The 20533-nt window shown below is 34.8% G+C and overlaps 1 non-coding gene across 1 annotated transcript; it reads right to left on the bottom strand.

Annotated features, from left to right (window-relative positions):
* Window positions 1-20178: 20178 nt before the first annotated feature.
* On the bottom strand, window positions 20179-20311 carry LOC132532044 (small nucleolar RNA SNORA72). Its single transcript, XR_009544303.1, has one exon. It is a non-coding gene; the product is annotated as a small nucleolar RNA SNORA72 (small nucleolar RNA).
* Window positions 20312-20533: the final 222 nt, after the last annotated feature.

The raw sequence follows: 20533 nt of genomic DNA, 5'->3' as shown, positions 1-20533 counted from the left end.
TCCCTGAACCTCTAACATGGCTAAAATCTTTTGTTAATGTTCTTCACACGTCCTCTTGTCTTATAAACTGACTGAAAGTTAATTTCACACTCATGTTCCCATGCCTGAGCTAGAGTTTTCAACTCCTAATATAGAGTCTATGTCTTAATATGCAAACTTAACTTGAAACTTTACAACACCTAGATTTTTAATCCTGCCATCCTTGGACTGATCCAACCCTCATTGTTTGCCCAAACCCGCTTCACATAAATGCATGTTTTTTATACAGTGTTAATAAATCTCTCTAAGTTGTTTTCAAGGAGCTCAGTCAGTATATTTAGAACAATTAGCAAAGTTGCAATCATAAAAGTAATCTCAGTGTCCCACTGTTAGAAAATTGTGAGAGTACAACTTCATTAAATCAGAAAACTCCAGATGTATTATAAATTCAAATCACTGGATTTAATGTCCTTAATTACTTACATCTTTATCAAACCTCTTTGAAATCTCATATCACTTAATAATTCTACCACTCTTGTAAGTAGTATATACAATTTTGTATGGTTACTCAATGTTATATATGTCATGTTAGAAGTTGCTAACTAGTTTCATACTTATGACTCCCATAACTTATTTATGACCCCATGCATATTGTTAGATTCATAGAATGTATTCAGCAGATATGTATTTAATGCACATCAGTTCTTTTACCTACCAAATAGTGTAAATAAACTGTAAATAATCAGATAGCTTCTTATTTATATCAGATTGAGTTTCAAGAGGTATTTTAAATTATGAAAAATGGCCTTAAAATATTTAAATTATTTCAATCTATGAGGAAAGCAATTCAAGCATTAAGGCTAATCCTCCAAATGAACTCAATCACTAACAATAACTCTATAACTTCATAAATGTTTTAAATAACAATATGCAGAGCATATGACATTTAATTATAGTCCAAACTTTACCCAAATGGTAACACTTAAGGTCTAGTATTTTCTATGTAGGTTCCTCTCTTGGGTTTCTATATAATCATTTCACACTTTGGGGGACTATGTATGTTATTAAAATATTAAAGAGATAAAATAATTCTTTTGAAATATGGTATATTTGTTTACTGAGGCCACAAATATGTTTTTACAGTCATTTATTTAATGTCATTATAAGAAAAGTCAAAATAAAACATTTTAATTTTTAGTGAATTTTCTGTTCATCTTTATAATGTGCAATGTCAGATTTAAATGCAAATATAAGAACATTTAATTCACATGAGAATTCACCAAAATTATACAATTTATATTTCATAGCTTACACTTGCATATGGATTTCATTCTTTCTGGAACACTGAAAACTCTGCACAAAATGACCTCAGTTGTTTTTATTCAACAACTGAGGCACACACTTTCTACCAACTCTTTCAAACTTTCAGCTTGTTGATAAGTAAGGAGAAACTGAATGGAAAAGGAAATATGGGTTGCCCTAATTTTCCCTTTTCTTTTATGTCATCATTTCCTCTGTAAATGTTTGGCTAATACAGGAAAGTAACACAAATTCAAGAGAATATATGATAGATTTCTTGATAATTTATGTATTTTAGAATGTCTTCTTTTCGTGTTAGAATACTGCTTAGATTTGAATGGAAAGCATGGACCTTTGGGGCTGTCAGCACTTCTGCTTACTAAGTGGTAGACGTAACATGTTTATCTTGTGTTTGCTCTGAGTCTCACTGATATTCCATGCATCCTGGGTTCAACAGAATTCTGTGTTTATGGAGCATCACAAATGCAATTGTACCTTGATTTTTTTCCTCAATATTTTGCTTTTGAGATTTATGCTTATAGATATGTATCAGATTAGATTATTAATTTTGAGTGCTATAGTTATGAAATTCTATTATATTCACATACTACATATACATTATTATATTGATATTAAATTGGTTCCATTTCTTTACTTTGCTACCACTATTAGTGCTTCAATAAATGGCTTTGAGCATGTTTCCCTTTAGACCTTTGTCATAGTTTTTCTAAGTTAAGTACCTCTAGAAATGGAATTGCAGGATCAGAGTACAAATATTCATTTAATCTAATGTACATTGATAAATTACTCTTCAAATTTTAGCACTTTATACTTGTGTTAGTAGGGCATGAGAGTTTCCTTTTCCACATTCTTACTAGAATGTTTATTCATCAGATTTTTAATTTTTTGGCCAGTCAATTGGTGATCAATAGTAACATAGTTTAATATGCACTTCTCTACTTATTAGCAAGGACAGACATTTCTTCATGTATTTATTGGCCATCTATTTCTTTGAAAGCCCTTCATGTCAGTTATCCAGTATCTTTTTCAGTTCTTTGCTTTTTATTGATGACATAGTAACTCTGTGTATGTTCTGGCTACTAATCCTTTGTCAGTTATGTGTATTGCACATATCTCATCTAAGTGTTTGACTTATCTTTTGTCTTTGTTTAAAGTGGCTAAAATATAGAAATAACTATATCAAATAACTCTCCTTAAGCTCTGTGATCACCATTGTCCTACAAAGAGTTTGACTGTTGTTAATGTAGTCACATTTTCACTCTTTTAAAAAATGTTTTATAAAATTGAGGCTTTTAAGATAAATCCGTCTCTACTCTGACATCATCGTGGTATTCTTCTAGATTTTCTCCTAAAGATCAAAACTCAGGATAGCTAAACTTTCTATAAAGGGCCAGAGAGTTAATATTTTTAGCATTGTTTATTGTTTTAGACATGTCTATTAATAGTTGTTATATTTAATGTGTTTTATTTACGCATATTACATAGTTGCATTTATTTTTCTTATACAATGTAAAAAGCATTAGCTTTTATCAGGTAAATATAGTCAACTTATTTTTGACTCCTGATAAATTTGAACATATTTCTACAGTTTTAGTTTGTGTGCTGTATTTAAAACACTTTTATTTGTGTCTTTATTTCACCTTTCCTGACTTTTCCTTTTATCTAAATTTGTTAATTCATTTTTCTATTCTTCCTTCCTCATTTATATTTGTACAGAGATCCCTCATATTTTAACAGACAGATCTTACTAAAGATCTGAATCTATCAGGAACTTTATCCTGCTAAGGAAGAATACATGGGACTTAGAATGTGTTTTAACGTCAACTCCATTAATATCTTCCACATTGCTGTTCTCTAGTTATTTTATTTTATGATATTTGTATCATCCCCCAGTTAGTCATTGACTTTTTTACAGTTAAGCCATTCTGAGATTTACTGAAATGTTAACTAACTTCTTATTTCAGAATTGCCTCCTAGATCATATTTTTTTATATTTAATAAACTCCCAGCTGAGTTCCAGACACTAATAACTTTTTTTCACTTGAAACTCAATACTAGAATTTTGAATATTTATTTCTAATTAAAATTTCTCTAATTAATTCTCAAGTTGAAGATATTCTTTATTGGCATCTATTTTGTTGATAATACAACCTGTCATCCACGTAATTTTAAGCATATCTAGGTAATCTTCTTTCTCTTTCTTGATAATTAGATTTCCCTTTGTCTCTGATGAAACATCATTTTTCTATGATCGCTCTGAATATGATTATTTTATCTTGCAGTGGAATCTTGTGGTTCTCCAACACAAAGACACACTTTCTTTTACTATTTCTGGTAATAGCAATTTAACCTTTGAATATTAACTCTTTCTCATTCTCCCTTGTATTTATTTTCTTCTTTTCTAGAACTCCAATTATATATGTTATATGTCTACTCAATCTAAACTCTATGTATTTTAACTTCTCTTTCACATTTTATGTCTTTATACAAGTCTGAGTAGAATTCTGTATAATTGCCTGAAATCCATAATCTCTCTTCAGCTATATTTATTCTACTCTTCCCTCTTATGCTCAACTATTAAGGTTAATGACTGTTTTCTTCATCATACAAATTCAATTTAGCCCTTTGGGTAATCGGCTAGTTATTTTTTTTTTTTGCATGATAATTTATAGTTAGAATAAAGTCTTGCCAGGGGAGTGGGGAACCCTACAACAGTGACAAGTTTGAAGTCAATTAAATGTATTTGATGTCTCTGCCCTACCCTAACTGCAACACTTCAAATAACTCTCCTTAAACTCTGTGATCTCTTTTCACTTATGGAGCTACCATGGACAATGATACGGGATTCCACCCAGACCCATCCTTTATGAGAAGTACCCCAGGATTCTGAGAGAGGCAAAGAGGGATGTAGAGCTGGTGATTCATAAGAATCACTGTAGTAATAAGGATCTCTGGAATTTAGTGCTTGTTTTGCCACTACATTGATATCTACTTTGGATTTGGTGATTTGGTAGACCCCTTCTATCTTCATAACTCTGTTACTGATAAGTATTATTCCATAGCTCCAGTTCTGTCAAAATTTACCTTTCCCATGCTCTCATTCTTTCAAGGTGATTAGCTGGTCCAGCTTCATGGGTGTGCACAAATACAGTTGCATAAGGCCCTCTGATCAGAAGAGCCCCACACTAGGTTTAATGTTATGTTGTCACTGTCTTGAAATTGTCAATAATCTTATTCTAGAACTTGTGTTTTTTGAGTAAAGTCCAATGGCACAATGGATCATGTGCATAGAGCAAAGACATGTGCAAGATACATGCTTATCATTTTTTGTCATGCAATCACATTGAAGGACAGTTTTATTTGTTTAAAATACATTTTTAAAAATGGCTGAACAAAATAGTTTTTAAATTATAGTAATTAAATTAATTAGTATACAAAACAGTAATTAAACTAATTCAAACATTAACTGGCAACAGAGAACCTGGAAATGGGAGAGGTCTTATGCACTTTGAAAAGTGATAGCAAAAGAAAGAAAAAGATTCCGATGTGGAAAAGGATTGTCTGCTCATAGAGAACAAACATATAGATATCAAGGGGAAAAAGGGTGGGTGGGATGAATTGGGAGATTGGGATTGACATATATACACTACTATGTATAAAATAGATAACTAATGAGAACCTGCTGTATAGTACAGAAAGCTCTACTAAATGCTCTGTGGTGACCTAAATGGGAAGGAAATCCAAAAAAGAGGGGATATATGTATATGTATAGCTGATTCACTTTGCTGTACAACAGAAACTAACACAACATTGTAAAGGAACTATACTCCAATAAAAATTAATTTAAAAATAAAAGAAAAGGATTGTCTGCTTTTATTCTCATGTTCCGTGAGCAACACTCCCACACTAGTACAACCAGGTGCACTAAGGAAAGATGTTGACTGACAAATATGCTGAAAATTTTCACTTTTTAAAAAATGTTTATATATTGAAGTAGAACTTGCCAATACCATGGGATACCTTATGAAATGAAGCCTCTCCATGTTATATAATGATTAAGACTGTCCTGACTTGCTATCTGCTCAGGCATATTGATGAACAGGGATATAGCCAAACTTCATGAGATGGAGACATGCCCTGTTTTTGTGGAATGCTTTTAGTGATAGAGACTTGAGTATCAGAAAAAAAAGAACTGAAAGTTTTCCTTTTAAATGTTCATATCAATATATTATAGGGATTTTCATTGTTAGAAGATCACATATATGTTGTCTACAAAATTCTGGGGAAATGAAAATATGAAGAAAACATATTAATTCTCCATAAGTATCATTCAAGTATAAAAGCAACAATTATACATCATCCTTTCTTGAATAAAAATAAAGTAAAATAAAACTCAGGAAAAATAAAACTCAGTGATAAAATCCAGGAACCCAATAGATTAATTAAAATAAATTTAAAAAAAATCCAGGAATGGAGAAATTATTATAAAATCATTGTTAATGAGCATAGATGTCACATATTTATAGCAACAATATTCAATAATTTAAAGAATTATCATTGGAGAAGAAAATATAAAAATTTGGGAAGGACTATAAAAATTCTAAAAACTTTGTTCATTTAAGAAAAGCAGTCCATTTTGTTTAATAATTTGGACATTTTAAAAATGATCACTTCAAAAGGTTAATCATTTTCAGAATGTCTTTTCTTACATGTTAATTTTAGGCAGCATTCCTCTCATGGTTAACAAATAGTAATCTGAATTTTACTAATTCCTCCATGTCTATCTTTTTCAAAAATTAAGCAATAAAAACTTTGGTGCCCTTTCTTACAAAATTATTTTCTAATTCTATTTGTTTATCAGCATAGCTACCTACTCATTCTTTACATTTTCATGAAAGCATTGTGTGATTTCTGAAATGGTGTTCAACAAAGTGCTCATACAGAGTCGTGAGCTGGAGTTGGATTATACCAGCTCAGATGAACTAATTGTTAAACTTTCAGAAATTTTGTGAACTGGTTGTTAAACTATTGTGAACTAGAAATTGGCCACACTGGGAGTATTCCCATCACAGAAATTGAAAAATACTACAAAATAAAGCTTTTTTTTTTTCCCCTCCATACAACCAGTTTGCTGAGACACCATTGAACAAGATGCTAGGAAATAAAGTTATTTATTTATTTCTTTGAATTGTTTCTTCTGTTACCTATTAGTCAATGAACATATATGATGTTGATAAAAACAGGAAAGGTATATTTTAGAAGAGCAAACAAAAACTACATCTCTAATATTTGTGAAATCCTTTTCTTCTTAGGTCCCACCTATTGCAATTGATTATCATTAGGATTACACAAAACATGATTCTTCCTTCACATATAGGATACCATTTTCATCGTCTGGAAGAAGAATTTCATCTACTTACTTAAACAATTTTATGTACTATGATTCCCAGACTTTACAGAAAAAAAAGGGCAATTTCAAAAATTCAGAAAATGCAAGTAAAATAAGACTTTCAATAAACTCCTCATTACTAGGCTACATTTGAAGAAAAAGAAAAAGGAAAAGACCTTAAAATTACTAGAGAAATGTGTGTGTTGTTATGGGGAGGAGTTTTCTTTAACTCTTGGGATCCCTGATTTTATTTTAAAAAGTAGTAACACTAATGCATGTGTTATACGTTCTGCTTTATCTAAACCAATTTTCCATGTTTTAACTTGTCTTCATTAACCACAGCAAAATTCTCTAGCATTGTTGCTCTTTATCTGTTTCTGTATTTTTCAATTCTAATTCCTCCTTGACATTCTTAAATAAACCTATTGGCTCTAATATTCATGGAGGGTGAACTTATAAGTTTTGTGCATCGAGCTGTCTAAAGCCATTTGTTCTTCTTTTGTTATCAGTCTTTATAAATTGTTTTATTCACCAAATAGAACTAGTTGTTTTGTTCTAATCAATACACATTTTCTCTGAATGCCTTTCAAGTTAAATTTAATACCACATTAATTTAATAATATATCCAATATTTGTGGCAAAAGAAACAAAATTTAGGATTGATTGACTGATTGATTTATACCCTGACTAAACTCACAAGTATCTTGGATGGCTTACAAGAACTTCACTAGTTACTATCTTCTGGATTTTATCTGAAGAACTCAAACTTGCAAGTAACATTGATAAGAATTTGCAGGGAAAATATTAAGAAGATATCACACTAGTCCTGCACAAAGAACATGTCAAAGCATCTAACCAAATTCATTTTGTGATCACAGTCTGTGTCCTAGCCTCTCCCATAACACCCAATCTCTCTCCTGAAGAAAATGCCACACACATAAGATTGTGTTGTTCTCTCTAGTCAATAGGAAGACATTCTGGGAAGGATAGAGTCTCTTCCGAGTGATGACTTATTACACCTCTAGGTATTCCTAACTTTGAAAAATATACTTGTTAGTAGATTTCACCTTCCAGATTTGTTGGTGGCCTATGTGTTCTTCGCTGTGAAGATATTCTCTTTATTTAAGTCTACCTTCTTTAATACTTGTCTTAAATGTAGCTTTCTTTTTTTTTTTGCGGTACACGGGCCTCTCACTGCTGTGGTCTCTCCCATTGCGGAGCACAGGCTCCAGACACGCAGGCTCAGCGGCCATGGCTCACGGGCCCAGCCGCTCCGCAGCATGTGGGATCTTCCCGGACCGGGGCACAAACCCGTGTCCCCTGCATTGGCAGGTGGACTCTCAACCACTGCGCCACCAGGGAAGCCCCTTAAGTGTAGCTTTCTTAATTGATGGCACTGAAGTACCAGGTTTCACTCTACAGTGTCCCACCTTCATGTGTTTTATCATCTGCCCTGACATCCTAACCCTCCACCATCCCAGGTGAAGATATTTGAAATCCTGTTTTTCCTTTTCCCCCTTTTTAGACAGTTTTTATATAGGATTGATTTAATTTATTCTGAAAGCCTAGAGATCTTTTACACATTTAGCATAATAAAGACTTACAAAATGAGAACAAAAAGTGAAAACTGGAGATCAATCTTATTAATGAAAGTTGTACAATTTCTGTATTTTCATGCAAAATATGTAATTCCAGGTCCTCATCAGATCTTGTCAGATCTATTAACGCTGCCATGCTATGAAAACACAAGTGTTGAGGTTCAAACCAGTTGTTGTTAAGATATGGAAAATCTTTAAGATGAAATGGTGGGCACCTATCAATATATAACAAATACCTCATGATCAAGGACACTTTATTTTATATTATTCTAATAGTGACTTTTATAGACTTGCCATTTGTCTTAGATTGCTAGAAATGGCCTAAAGTTGGAAGGAGATTTTAGTAGTTTAATTTCACAAGCTCTTCCCTATCACAACATGATAACAGAATCTCCACCCTGATTGCAAAGTATTTTCAGGAGTCTACAGAGGGTATCTCACAAGTACCCTTGAATTGGTCCACCAGAAATAGGCATCATGGGTAAATACTTTGTCCACCCTTAATCTTCTGGCTTCCTTCTTCTTGGCCTTTGGAATTTCTTCGATGTACTTCGTTATTACCATTACTGTGAAGACCCATTTAAAATGATAGGGCTGCCATTTGGGCACAAGTGTTCAGAGACAGTCTTGAAAACATGAACAGATGCATGTCTATATCCCAGTGTGTCATACTTTCTTACTTGGGAAGCTTAAGCAGTGCCACTTGCACTTGGTTCTAACAGGGTAATTCACAAATAGAGACCCTTCAGGTTCTGCCTGCAGTTCTTCTCACTGTGGAACTCAAATACCACCCATAATAACAGACAGGTTAGGCAGATACTATTCTGCACATCTTCTTTCCCATCCCTGCATATTCTCTCTCTTCCATAATCGTCTCAAATCACCTGTTCCTCATGCAAACAAAACTACAGGATATGGATGCCTGATGCTGCTTGCATGGCCACTCAGTAGAAACATCCCAGGAAACATGTACCAACTATAGTCTTAATTAAGACCCCTTCCTACATCTACATGGCACTTCAGTAGGTCAGAATGACCTAAGGTATTTATTCATCATTCTATTGCAATATTTTCTTTTTCTGCTCTGGATTAGCTCAAACTTGCCATCTCTCTTCTTATCAGATTCTCTTTTTTGGGTGGGGAAGTGTCAACTGGATATTCTCCTAACCATCAGTTTGTCTTAGGATTCACTAGCAGCCCATATTTTCCTACCCAAACCCATAGCTCCACTTACCACCCACTCACCTACACTACTTACCCTTAACTGACATCAAGCCAATTGCATTGCTGGACAGTTCCAATGACTTTCTTTTATACCTATCTGTAAGTGTTTAGAGCTATAACATTCTTAGAGTGGGGCGTAAGATCACAGGCAAAACTGCCTAGAAAACAGGAGACAAATCTTAAAAAGAAGTAAGGCCACAGTATTTGGAATTGAAATTCTCAAGGGGATTTTTCAAGTTCTTGGAGGCTGGTCTTAGAAGAAAAACAGCTTGAGATTGTGTTCCCGGCCCACAGATTTCTCTCTCGGCCTCAGCAGGAGCCAGTTGTAGTATATTCTGCAGCTTTTAGATAATAAACATTTTAACAACTTGGAAACACCAAATCCAGTTCTATTATTGACAGAAAGCAAGAATGCAAATCAAAGCTATGGTGAGGACTATTTTTCTACACTCACAGGAAAAAACAACTCTGAATAGGAAATACTTTCTGAATCTGATTCACTGTTTACTTGGAAAGTAAAATACTAATCTCTGGCAAAGAATATTCCACATTTGGATTCAAAAAGTTTATAAATGGGAATCAACCATACATGAGAAAGTGATTTTTTTCATGCAGTTGCTGGGTGAGAGACATTTATGAAAGTAAATGAAGTTCTGTCTTGAGATAATGAGACTACAGTTGCCAAGAGAAGCTGTGAAATATTTGTTATAGATCTTTTTTTCCACTTGATACTATATTATGTAATTATTTTTGGAAAACTTTCAAAGTGGTGGTGATTTCAATGTCATAAAATAAATAAAGGGAAGGACAACAGTTCCCAGTTAAGATTGGAAAAGTAATAAGAGTGAAAAGAATATGAAGACCCTTGCCAGCTCCGTATTATATTTTGAGAAGCAAATACTGAAACTTTTTTCTTTCAAATGCCGGCAATTATCTACAGCTCCCATATGTAGTTGCTTTTTTAAAATCTTAAATTAGAAATTAATTTAATACATGTGCAATGGGCAAAGATAAAATAGCCTACACTTCACATGGCTTCCCACATCCTTTTCCCCAAAAGTATCACCCAAAATATTCTCATGGCCTGAGTGTCTTCCCTCTGAACAGATATGTCCAATAATAGAGCTTATGAGAGTGACTTGTTTTGAAGACTGAAACATGGATGCTTGTGGTCCCACTGCCATTGACTCTGGATTTTTTGTTCTTTGTTGTGTGTGTGTATGTTAGACTTAATTTTTTTAGAGCAGTTTTAGGTTCATAGCAAAATTGAGGGGAAGGTACAGAGATTTGCCATATACTCCCCTTTAGTGGCTTTTCAGTTTTTAAGAATTGTTTTTCCTTTTCATTTTTGATCTGCTTGGTCTAGAACTTTCTATAGTCATTATAAAGTACTCCTTTTTTTGTACTTCTTTATCCTTCTATCTTCCTTATTACTATAGTGTGCGTTTCACATTTACCTTTCTGACCACATCTGTGCGTTTTTTTACTAACTCTTATTCTTTCTCTCCTTTCTTAGATATGGCATATTCAAAGGTTTAGTCCTTGATTGTCTGTTCTCTTTTTTTTTTTTTTTTCTGTACGCGGACCTCTCACTGTTGTGGCCTCTCCCGTTGCGGAGCACAGGCTCCGGATGCGCGGGCTCAGTGGCCATGGCTCATGGGCCCAGCTGCTCCGCTGCATGTGGGATCTTCCCGGACCGGGGCACGAACCCGCGTCCCCTGCATCCGCAGGCAGACTCTCAAACACTGCACCACCAGGGAAGCCCTGTCTGCTCTCTTTTATTCATGGTCATTATCTTCTCTTCATACATCATAAATTATCTGTGCGTTTGAGTCCTGAAAGTTCTTCAATACTTAATTTCTCTTGGATTTCATTACTTCTTTAGGGTTTATTGTTGGTTGAAATGTTTCTTTCTAAAAGAGCTTTCCTGACTCCTCCTGTTGTAAAAGAATAATTTTTAAGCAGCATTTTCTAGCATATTCAGAGTATATTACAACAGTTTGTTTGCAAGAACTTGAATGTGAAGAAGGTGCATAAGTGGGCAGTGGTGTGTCATCTCAGATCTGCGAACTGACCACTCACATGTGTACACAAAGGGGAAAACTCACCTTTAGGTGCTCATCAAATTCCAAGTTCAAACACCTAGTATATGTTTAGGTAATCTAATTTGGGTACAATGTGAGTTGGTTGCTCTCTGCAATGTGATTCAGGCTTACAAAACTGATAAAAGATAGAAATGCAAAAACCCCAAAATTTATTCACAATAGCTAAATATAACTTCAAGAAATGAAATATTTACCCTTACTGACTGATCAGGGCATTCTTTTTGATGCAGATAAATGCAATTGGGAGGTCAAATTATAATCAGAATTCTGATTGATTAGTATAGAATTTCTACATTAAAACACATATGAATGCCCCTGTGCGTTAAGATCTCTGCCAGTGTTTGGGTCTCTGATTTAACCTGTTTTTATGTTCCCACCTGAATAGCATATTTTTGCCTTATTTATTGATGCCTTAAACAAGATTAATACAAAATATTATCCTGGGACGTATCCTGAATTTTAAAGAGCTATGAATATGGATGATGTGCTCTTTCTAATGGCTATTTTATAGATTAAAACTTGGAGGAACATCTTATTGTCTTATTTTGAAATGCAGCTGGAAGAGGTAGCGGGAAGGGAGGGAATGGATTCCATGTACCTTCCCAATGGCTATTTTGTCTTATACACCAAGTGTTCTTGATCATTTAGTATAATACCTCAGGAAGAAAAAAAAAAGTAGAAAATCAACAAATAATATTGGAAAAAATAATAAATAAAATGAAGAATTAAATGAATTGTTTTTTTTTCTCTTAAACATGAAACCTTGGGGAATTGCAGTTATGAAAATTATTAGAAAATTCTCTAAAGACCTAGATTATGGTTCCATTTCTGCCACTTTATAGATATAATCATGTTCATGTTATGTATTTGAAAATTGGGAATTGTTTTCTTATTATTTTTTATACTCACATGAGAAGAAGTGAAACAGAAGAACTGTAACCTAGAGATAAGTTTTCTTGAAAAGGTTTTTTGTAGGGGCAGGGCCAGAGGGAGTGAGCAATAAAGTATAGAGAGAAAGATTTCAAATGTTTTATTTTCAATCCAGGATTTAAATAAATAGAACTTACTCCATCAGGGGGAAAGTACTATCATTTTATCTACTTTGTGTATTGTGTTCTTAAGCTTAATTTAAGGGGGAACAATAAGGAAAGTGTGGAGTAGGAGACTTGATTTTGTATTGTTCTGTCCTGAGCCCATTAGTGCTGACAGGATTTCAGAGCATGAAAGAATCCTAGCAGAGCTCAGAAACCACACCAAGATCTTTACCTGTGAGACCAGTTTGCTTAGTTCTTGTTTCAACGGCACAGGTCATTCAGGCATTTGCACAATTGAATGCCCTATTCTGAGCATCTCTTTGGCCCAGTAATTATTTATCGCTAGTTTCTAAATTTAAGGATCTCTGAGATATAATTAAACCTATGTTCAAGCCACGAGATGCATATATTGCCATAACTGGCATTCATTCAGAGGTCAGGCATAGAAGGTACTTACACATCATCTTAGTTGGTCATGTTCTAACTTCTTCCCATTGGCCTTTGAACAAAGTCCCAGCACACAGTCTAACTTCTACATGTCCACAAGAGATTTAGCATTTTGATTATTTTGTGCAATTCATTCTTGAATCCCCATGACCTCCCACCCCAGTTAGAAACAAAAACAAAAACAGTTCTCTTGAAACCAATCCTTTAATGTTCTATATCAGTTGTTATTAACACCTGGTCCTTGGATCAGCAACATCAGTATTACCTCCTAATTTATTAAAAGGCAAATTCTCAGTTCCCATTCCAGATCTACTGAGTAGAAACAGTTGGGTAGAGTCCAGCTATCTATGTTTAAGCCAGAGTCTCAAGTGATTACAATGCATGCAAAATTTTGATAAATGCTGCTCTAATACTGTTACATGAGTTTGGACAACCCATTAGCAATTCCTAAATAGCAGTAGATGATATACTACTATTATACATATGTCATCACATACTGGTAATTTACAAATGTTAGTAAATCCACAGACCTAGATCTGTAGAGTTGAGAAAGCCCAGCATTTGAGTAAATTCAAGTATCTGCCAAAAAATAAAAATCTGAAATAAGTTCATACTTCACATTTCATATTCCAGCCAGGATGACATTTGATACTAGGAAAAACATCTAATAGAAATTGGACCTATTTTTTTTAATGGTGGGAATCTATCTAACATAAGCTTCAAAAACAAAATAAAATCAGACACAGCATGCATTTAAAAGACAATGGTAAGGCTTCCCTGGTGGCGCAGTGGTTGAGAGTCCACCTGCAGATGCAGGGGACACGGGTTCATGACCCGGTCCGGGAGGATCCCACATGCTGCAGAGTGGCTGGGCCCATGAGCCATGGCTGCTGAGCCTGCGCGTCCGGAGCTCCGCAACGGGAGAGGCAACAACAGTGAGAGGCCCGCGTACCGCAAAAAAAAAAAAAAAAAAAAGCAGCGGTGTGGGATTTGAAGTTAAGAGTTCCTACATTCAAAACCTGCTTCAGCTACTTAAGACTTGTGACAAGCTAAGGGATTTACAAGATTGTGTAGAAGTGGCATGTGATAACCTCTGAAAGTTTCTGTAACAGAGATCCTGGAACGGAATAACTATTCATTATGTACTTCCAAAACCTATGTACTCCAAATTAGTACCCAGTATATCCTCTGAAACCTAGATTTTTAGTGTTTTCTTTCCTTTGCTTGCGTGAAACTATATTAATTTTTGAGACCTCATTGCCCCAACTCTCTAACTCAATCTGTATGAAATCCACAGACATTTTATCAAAAGAGCAAAGCAACCCTCTCTTGAGTATTTACACTTATATTCTCAAGAGATATATGCAAACGCACAGGATGCCCTTGAGGATTTTGTATTTGGATCTATGATTGAGGTAAAATAAACCAAGCACATTTTGTTTGGCAGTATCCTTGTGGCAAAACATCTGAAGAAACTCAAGAATTGTCATTGCTGTTATTTTCCTGAACACTGGCACTGCATTTCTTTTCCTAAAGAGCCTTAAAAATTGTCTGCTGCAGATAAAATTATGTAAATATATTCTTATTTACTTGTACAGCCATATAATTGAGCTTTCTAGAAGAAGGAGGTGATGGAAGTTCTGAAGCTCTGAAAGGATGTGGTCTTAGCTTTCCACTATGTATAAAATACACTCAATTATTTTGAGATTGACTGGGTAAATGGACATTGCTATCTCTTCATAAACATCAACATGATTTTAAGCAATTATTTTTCTGCTTATTTTACAAGTAATAGTCTGAATGATATTTTTTCTTAGCTCTGTGTGTGTGTGTGTGTGTGTGTGTGTGTGTGTGTGTGTGTGTGAAGTGACATTGAGACCTTGTTGTGGGAAATCTATCTAGCTAAGAAAAAGAGACAGAGGGATTCTCAGAGAGATATGAAACACCGTCTGGCACAGCAGTGATAGACGCCAGAGAAGGTGAACCTCTGGAATGTTTTGTCCAGTAAGAGTTTTAAAGAACACCAATAAAATGCTAATGAAAAGCCATCAGTAACATTGTATTTCATGTAAAAGGTTTGGCACATGTAGCATGCTTTTTATGAGACTCCTCCTTAAAAACTAATCAAAGGTAGTATATTTCCTTTCAGGTTCAAAGTGTGGGGAGAAGGAGATCATCATAACTGAAGGTCAGTTGGCAGCCAGACTGCATGTCACCTTAGGAAACAGCCTTGTTCTGGTGCATTCCTAATCATGCATTGTCTGAGAGCTCTCCACCTCATTTCTCCTCAGGGCTGTAGCCATTCTACTCAATCAGCACTGACTATGCTCATATTAATGGACAGGCACTGAACCATTCATTGCAGAGAAAAGGAAGAGGCAAAAGGCAAAGATCAATCAACCATGAAGCTTGCCTTCAAAGATCTAATAGCTTGAGAGGTGAGAGAAGACAAGTAAGTCAGTCTTTGGGATAGAAATATTAAAGTAAGAAGAGATGACATCTATGTGAGAGAAGGGTGGAAAAATCCAGTTTTATCTGGGCAGCATTTAAAAGAAATAAATATAATTTGGATTTCAAGATAGTGTCCTTGGTAGGCCAGCAGGTTTAATAAATCTCTCCCCGCGTTTAACCTCATGGAAAGCCTAAAAATAACAGCTTTAGCTGAGCGCTGAAGGATTTGTCCAGGCATTTCTTCCTATATAGTCCTTTATCATTGCTTACTTTCTTGTCATTTTCCTTTTCTAAAAAAACAAAAAACAAAAAAAACCAAAACTGCCTGTTAATTGGGCTTCCAGTCTATACTGAGCTCATTTGTATATATAACTAGTTGAATGGTCTGCTTTGTCTTAATTTATTCTTTAATTCAATTAATATTAATGAATGATGGGAATGGGAATGGGAATATATGTAATGGAAATAATCACTGTAATAGGAACTAAGACGAGACAAAAGAGACATAGTGCCTTTTCTCATGGAGTTTGTATCCTCTGACATCCAATGGTGCTGAAGAATGTCTTTCATTCTCGTCTATTCATATTACTATGTCTAAAATTCTTAACTTATCTCCATAACTCAACAACCTATGTGAACTTTTGTCAGTTTCCCAATGCAGCCCAGATAGGTAATGTGTTGAACTACAGCTTGTGTGGGAAAAGGATTTATAAATACTAAAATGCAGCCATGATAGACCAGAACACTCAGCAGGCAGGAAAGCACAGAGTGGATGTGGCACACACAGAGGTGAAGGAACATGTAATTTGGAGTACGTGAACTTGAGTAGTGAAAATAAATTCAGGACACAGATCACTGATTACTGCAATACAATGCCAGGTCAAGTGGTTAAGGAAAAGCCTTAAATTCTTCAGGCTATTAGAGAAGAATGAATCAGGGAGATTTCAAGTAAAATAGGAAATATTTCAGTGGAGTATTTGCAAGAATATTTGGACCGTCAAGGGCAAAGGATACAGTTTTTTCAAGCAAATCATGCTAAGGGGACTTTATAAAATGAATGGATTCTCAGCTTTAGTGATGATTTTAGGCCAAGATGCTCTTGAAAGCCAAGTTACACTGCAGTCAAACCCTCTAACAGTCCTGGAATAATAAGCCATTGACCTTTATATCCTATCAAATTAGCTGAAATCTCATCAAACGACTGAGCTGTGGAGCCACCCTTGTATGTGAAGGCAGATGTCATGTGTGACAATTTGAAGAGAGAGATTTACTAAAGAGGATAAGGGAGTAGAGGTCTGCAGGTGTTGGGCAACAAACAACGTGTTCTTATAAAATGACTTGAGTTTGGAGAGAGAGGCTTTCCGTGGCATGGAAGTTTCAGAACTTGTTCTTTCTTCGTATTTGTCTAAATTCCTAAATTTCCAGCTAAAATATTGCTTTTATCCACCAACACTTTAATCCAGCTTAAATTAGATTAAGCTGAAGTCTTTTGTTTATATTGCAACATTATACACTTTATTGTTCTACATAAATGTCTACATCTTTCTCCTGAATATGCCATTGAGTATATACGTGGGGACAACTTATTCTATAATCTGCTCAACATTTAGAACAAAGCAAAGCTCCAAATAGAAAATAGCTTGAGATTTAATGATTTGTAAGTTTATGACCAGCTACATAGCTAACTCTTAGAAATCCTCTTTTGTGCCAGGACCCTCAAAGGAGTGGAACCCACAGCAAGAGCAGAATTGGAGCCAGTAGCCCACAGAGCTTGGAGCCCAGCAATAGAGGGTTATGGCAGCTGCCACAGGACTGACAAACTGCAATGCTGGCCTGGAGTCAATTAGAAAAAGATGTTAGTCAAGGAGAAATGTGTTTTCTCTGTCCCTTCCTGAACACGTGCATGCACCTAATTTAATATGATTTATTCAACAGAGTGGGCCACTTAACAGGCCACAACTATGGCCAGTATCCAATATCCATGACCCCATTAAACCCTAATCAAGTTGGAGGAAATGGGAAGAAAGGGGGATGGTGTCATCTTTTTTTTTCTCTCTAGGCTCCTAGGGTCCAAAGAAAGTACATATTCAGAAACAACACAAATAGAGGTCAAATTATGTGTACAAATTAAATACATAGTCCTGTGACAACCTATCAAATTCTATGTTAAATTTCTGGCAACCTCAAAGCTCTGGAAGAGGGCCAAGTAAATGAAAGGGTAAGAGAGACAAACCTGACATTTGTATGTAGCTGATGGAAAACTGTCATATACATTGTCTTCCTTGAGAGTCACAACAGTGATATGAAGCTTTTAGATTGTGAGTGCATGCTTTTTCCTGAAAAGAAAGCTAAAGCAAATATAATCATGAGAATAATAATAACAGCTACCGTTTAACAAATTCTACAGCTACTCTATCAAACCTCATAAGTGATGAGGCTGTAATTCAAACCAGCATCTTTCACTCTGGGCTTAGGTTATCTTCCAAGAATTTAATCTCTTATAATGCTCAAGATTCTGAACTATATTCCACATGTATGCTTCTGAGAAAACTAATTCCGTGTTCATGTAGGATAGAAGATGATAGCATGGAAATCGTTTAGTGGTTTATTTACTATAGGGTTTATAAACATTTTATATCTTCTGCTCAAACCTTAAAATATTAAAATAATTAAAAGAAAGATAAAGGGGTTAGTACAAGCAAGACACTAGTAGCAATAAAAAGCCATAGTTAAGAATGAGGAAGGTGAAATTAAGAAATCACACACTTTTGTACACATACACACATAAACATAAATACTACAAAGAGGAAATCCTGTGTCTTTTTAGGTTGTAAACAAGTTGTTTCACATAGTGTAATAATATATACCCATTGTCTTACCTCACACTGAAATAACTTGTTCAAATGATGACCCCAAGGCACTGATAAAAATTGAAATTGAGTTTGGAGTATTCCAGCAAAATAATCATGTAAATGCATTACATAGTTGAGATTTTCATCTAAAAGAGTTAGAACAGCAATAGCAGCAACAACAAAATAATTATACTTTTGATGGGCTGAGCTCTAGTTCTTTTGTAAAAGCACTAACATGACAGGTAAATGACATCCAATTCATTTCAAACTAATATTTTAAGAGCCAGCAAAATGAATTACAGAAAAGTACATTGAAACAATAGCTTATTAATTTTTTATAAAACTAATGAATATTAAGAACATAACAAAGATGCCAACATTGATGATGGAGTAGAATGAGCAATTTATGAAGTTTCCATTGAAAACTATGCCGTTTAACAGCTCCTTAGGCTGTCCAGCTGGAAGAGGAAACCACTCCCATGCCTGGTTGTAGCCATCCAATGACCCTCTCTGTTATGTTCTCTTTCAAGAGTAAATGCATCCAATTCATTTGTGTGTAATTGATTTTGCGTATTCCTCCTGAGTTGGTGGGCCCAAATTATGTGTTATTCACTTATTCAAATACACATTTCATGTAACTAATGAATGCTGGGGGATGTGACAGGTACAATGGGATAAAAAGATAGATAAGATTTGAACCCAGCTTTCTAAGTATGTCTTCTGCCTACAGTGCAAATGTATTCTTTTAAACCTACTGAAACCACCCTTATTATTAACTATTATTATTATCATTATTAACTATTAACCTACTATTATTGAAATAGTTGCAAAGGGGTGGCATTATTTTCTGTTATGAACCTTCTTAAATAAAATCAAAATAATAATTACAATAAAAGTAAAACACCTGTATATAAAATCGTCAGTGATTTGTTTAATAGCTATAACATATAACGTTGGATGAAAGGGCAGGAGCAACAGGGCTTTCTGGGTAGCCAGAAGGGGAAGGATGAGAACAGCAAGAAATGGAACTTGCTGGCCTACAAGGGATACTGTTAGCAAGAAAAGAGGAGCAGAGGGCCCCAAAGATGCACTCTGTTGGCTTCATTTATTTAGGCAACTTGTGCTCTGGAATAATGTACAGCTGGGAGTTAATTCCTTCACACTTGAAATGCCAAGAAATTTTGAAAATAGGGGCACTGCCTTTCCATGCACAAATCAACTTTAAAAACTTCGTAGGATATTGGAAAGAACATAAGCTCAAGAGACAGCCTGAAATTCAGCTGTAGCTGCTCTACTTTCTAAACCGGTAAATTTGGGCAAGATACATAACATTTTTTTCTAATTTCAAAAATTAGCTTCAGCATGCTAATAATATGCTACCATTCATGGAGACTTATGACACCCCAGGCACTATTCTAGCATTTTAACTGTATCAGTTCATTCTTTCTTTCAGTAACCCTATAAAGTAGTTACTATTATTAACCCTATTTTACAGAAAAGAAAACTGAGTCACAATGCTTTTAGTGAACTCACCTAAGATCACACAACTAGGAAGTATCAGAGACAAAATGAAATATCAGGATCTCTGGCTCCTTTTTTTTTTCTAGAAAATAAAAAAGATAATTTTACAATTCATTTAATGGCAACTGGTAATCATCAAATTAGCAATGGTTATATACAAAAGTTATTACACTAGCTGTGCTGTTATTTCTTAAGGTTGATCAGATACTTAGAATCACAGACATCTCCTACATAAGATGCATCATATATGTCAAACTTGGTTATCATCAGCATTTATAGAACTAGACCTAGGGAAAGAACTAGGTCTGGGGACATATGCATGGTCTTCATATTGCAAATGTTTAGCCCTGCCCTGATTATTACAAAATCAGAATAGCGAGAATACTCACAGGCTGGCTACTTTAAAACCCTTATTTTAACCACTTCAATAGTTAAAAAAGCTACACCAACAATCATGTGATACCACTGCACACATAATTGGAATGGCTAAAATCCAAAACACTAACAAAACCAAAGGCTGACTAAGATGTGGAGCAACAGGAAGTCTCATTCATTACTAGGGCAAATGCAAAATCACACTCTGAATTAAAAACTTCTGTTCACATAGATCTCT

This window comes from Lagenorhynchus albirostris, chromosome 13 (assembly GCF_949774975.1).
Source record: "Lagenorhynchus albirostris chromosome 13, mLagAlb1.1, whole genome shotgun sequence".
In the NCBI taxonomy this organism is placed as follows: Eukaryota; Metazoa; Chordata; class Mammalia; order Artiodactyla; family Delphinidae; genus Lagenorhynchus; species Lagenorhynchus albirostris.
This window is presented reverse-complemented; position numbering and strand designations above follow the sequence as displayed.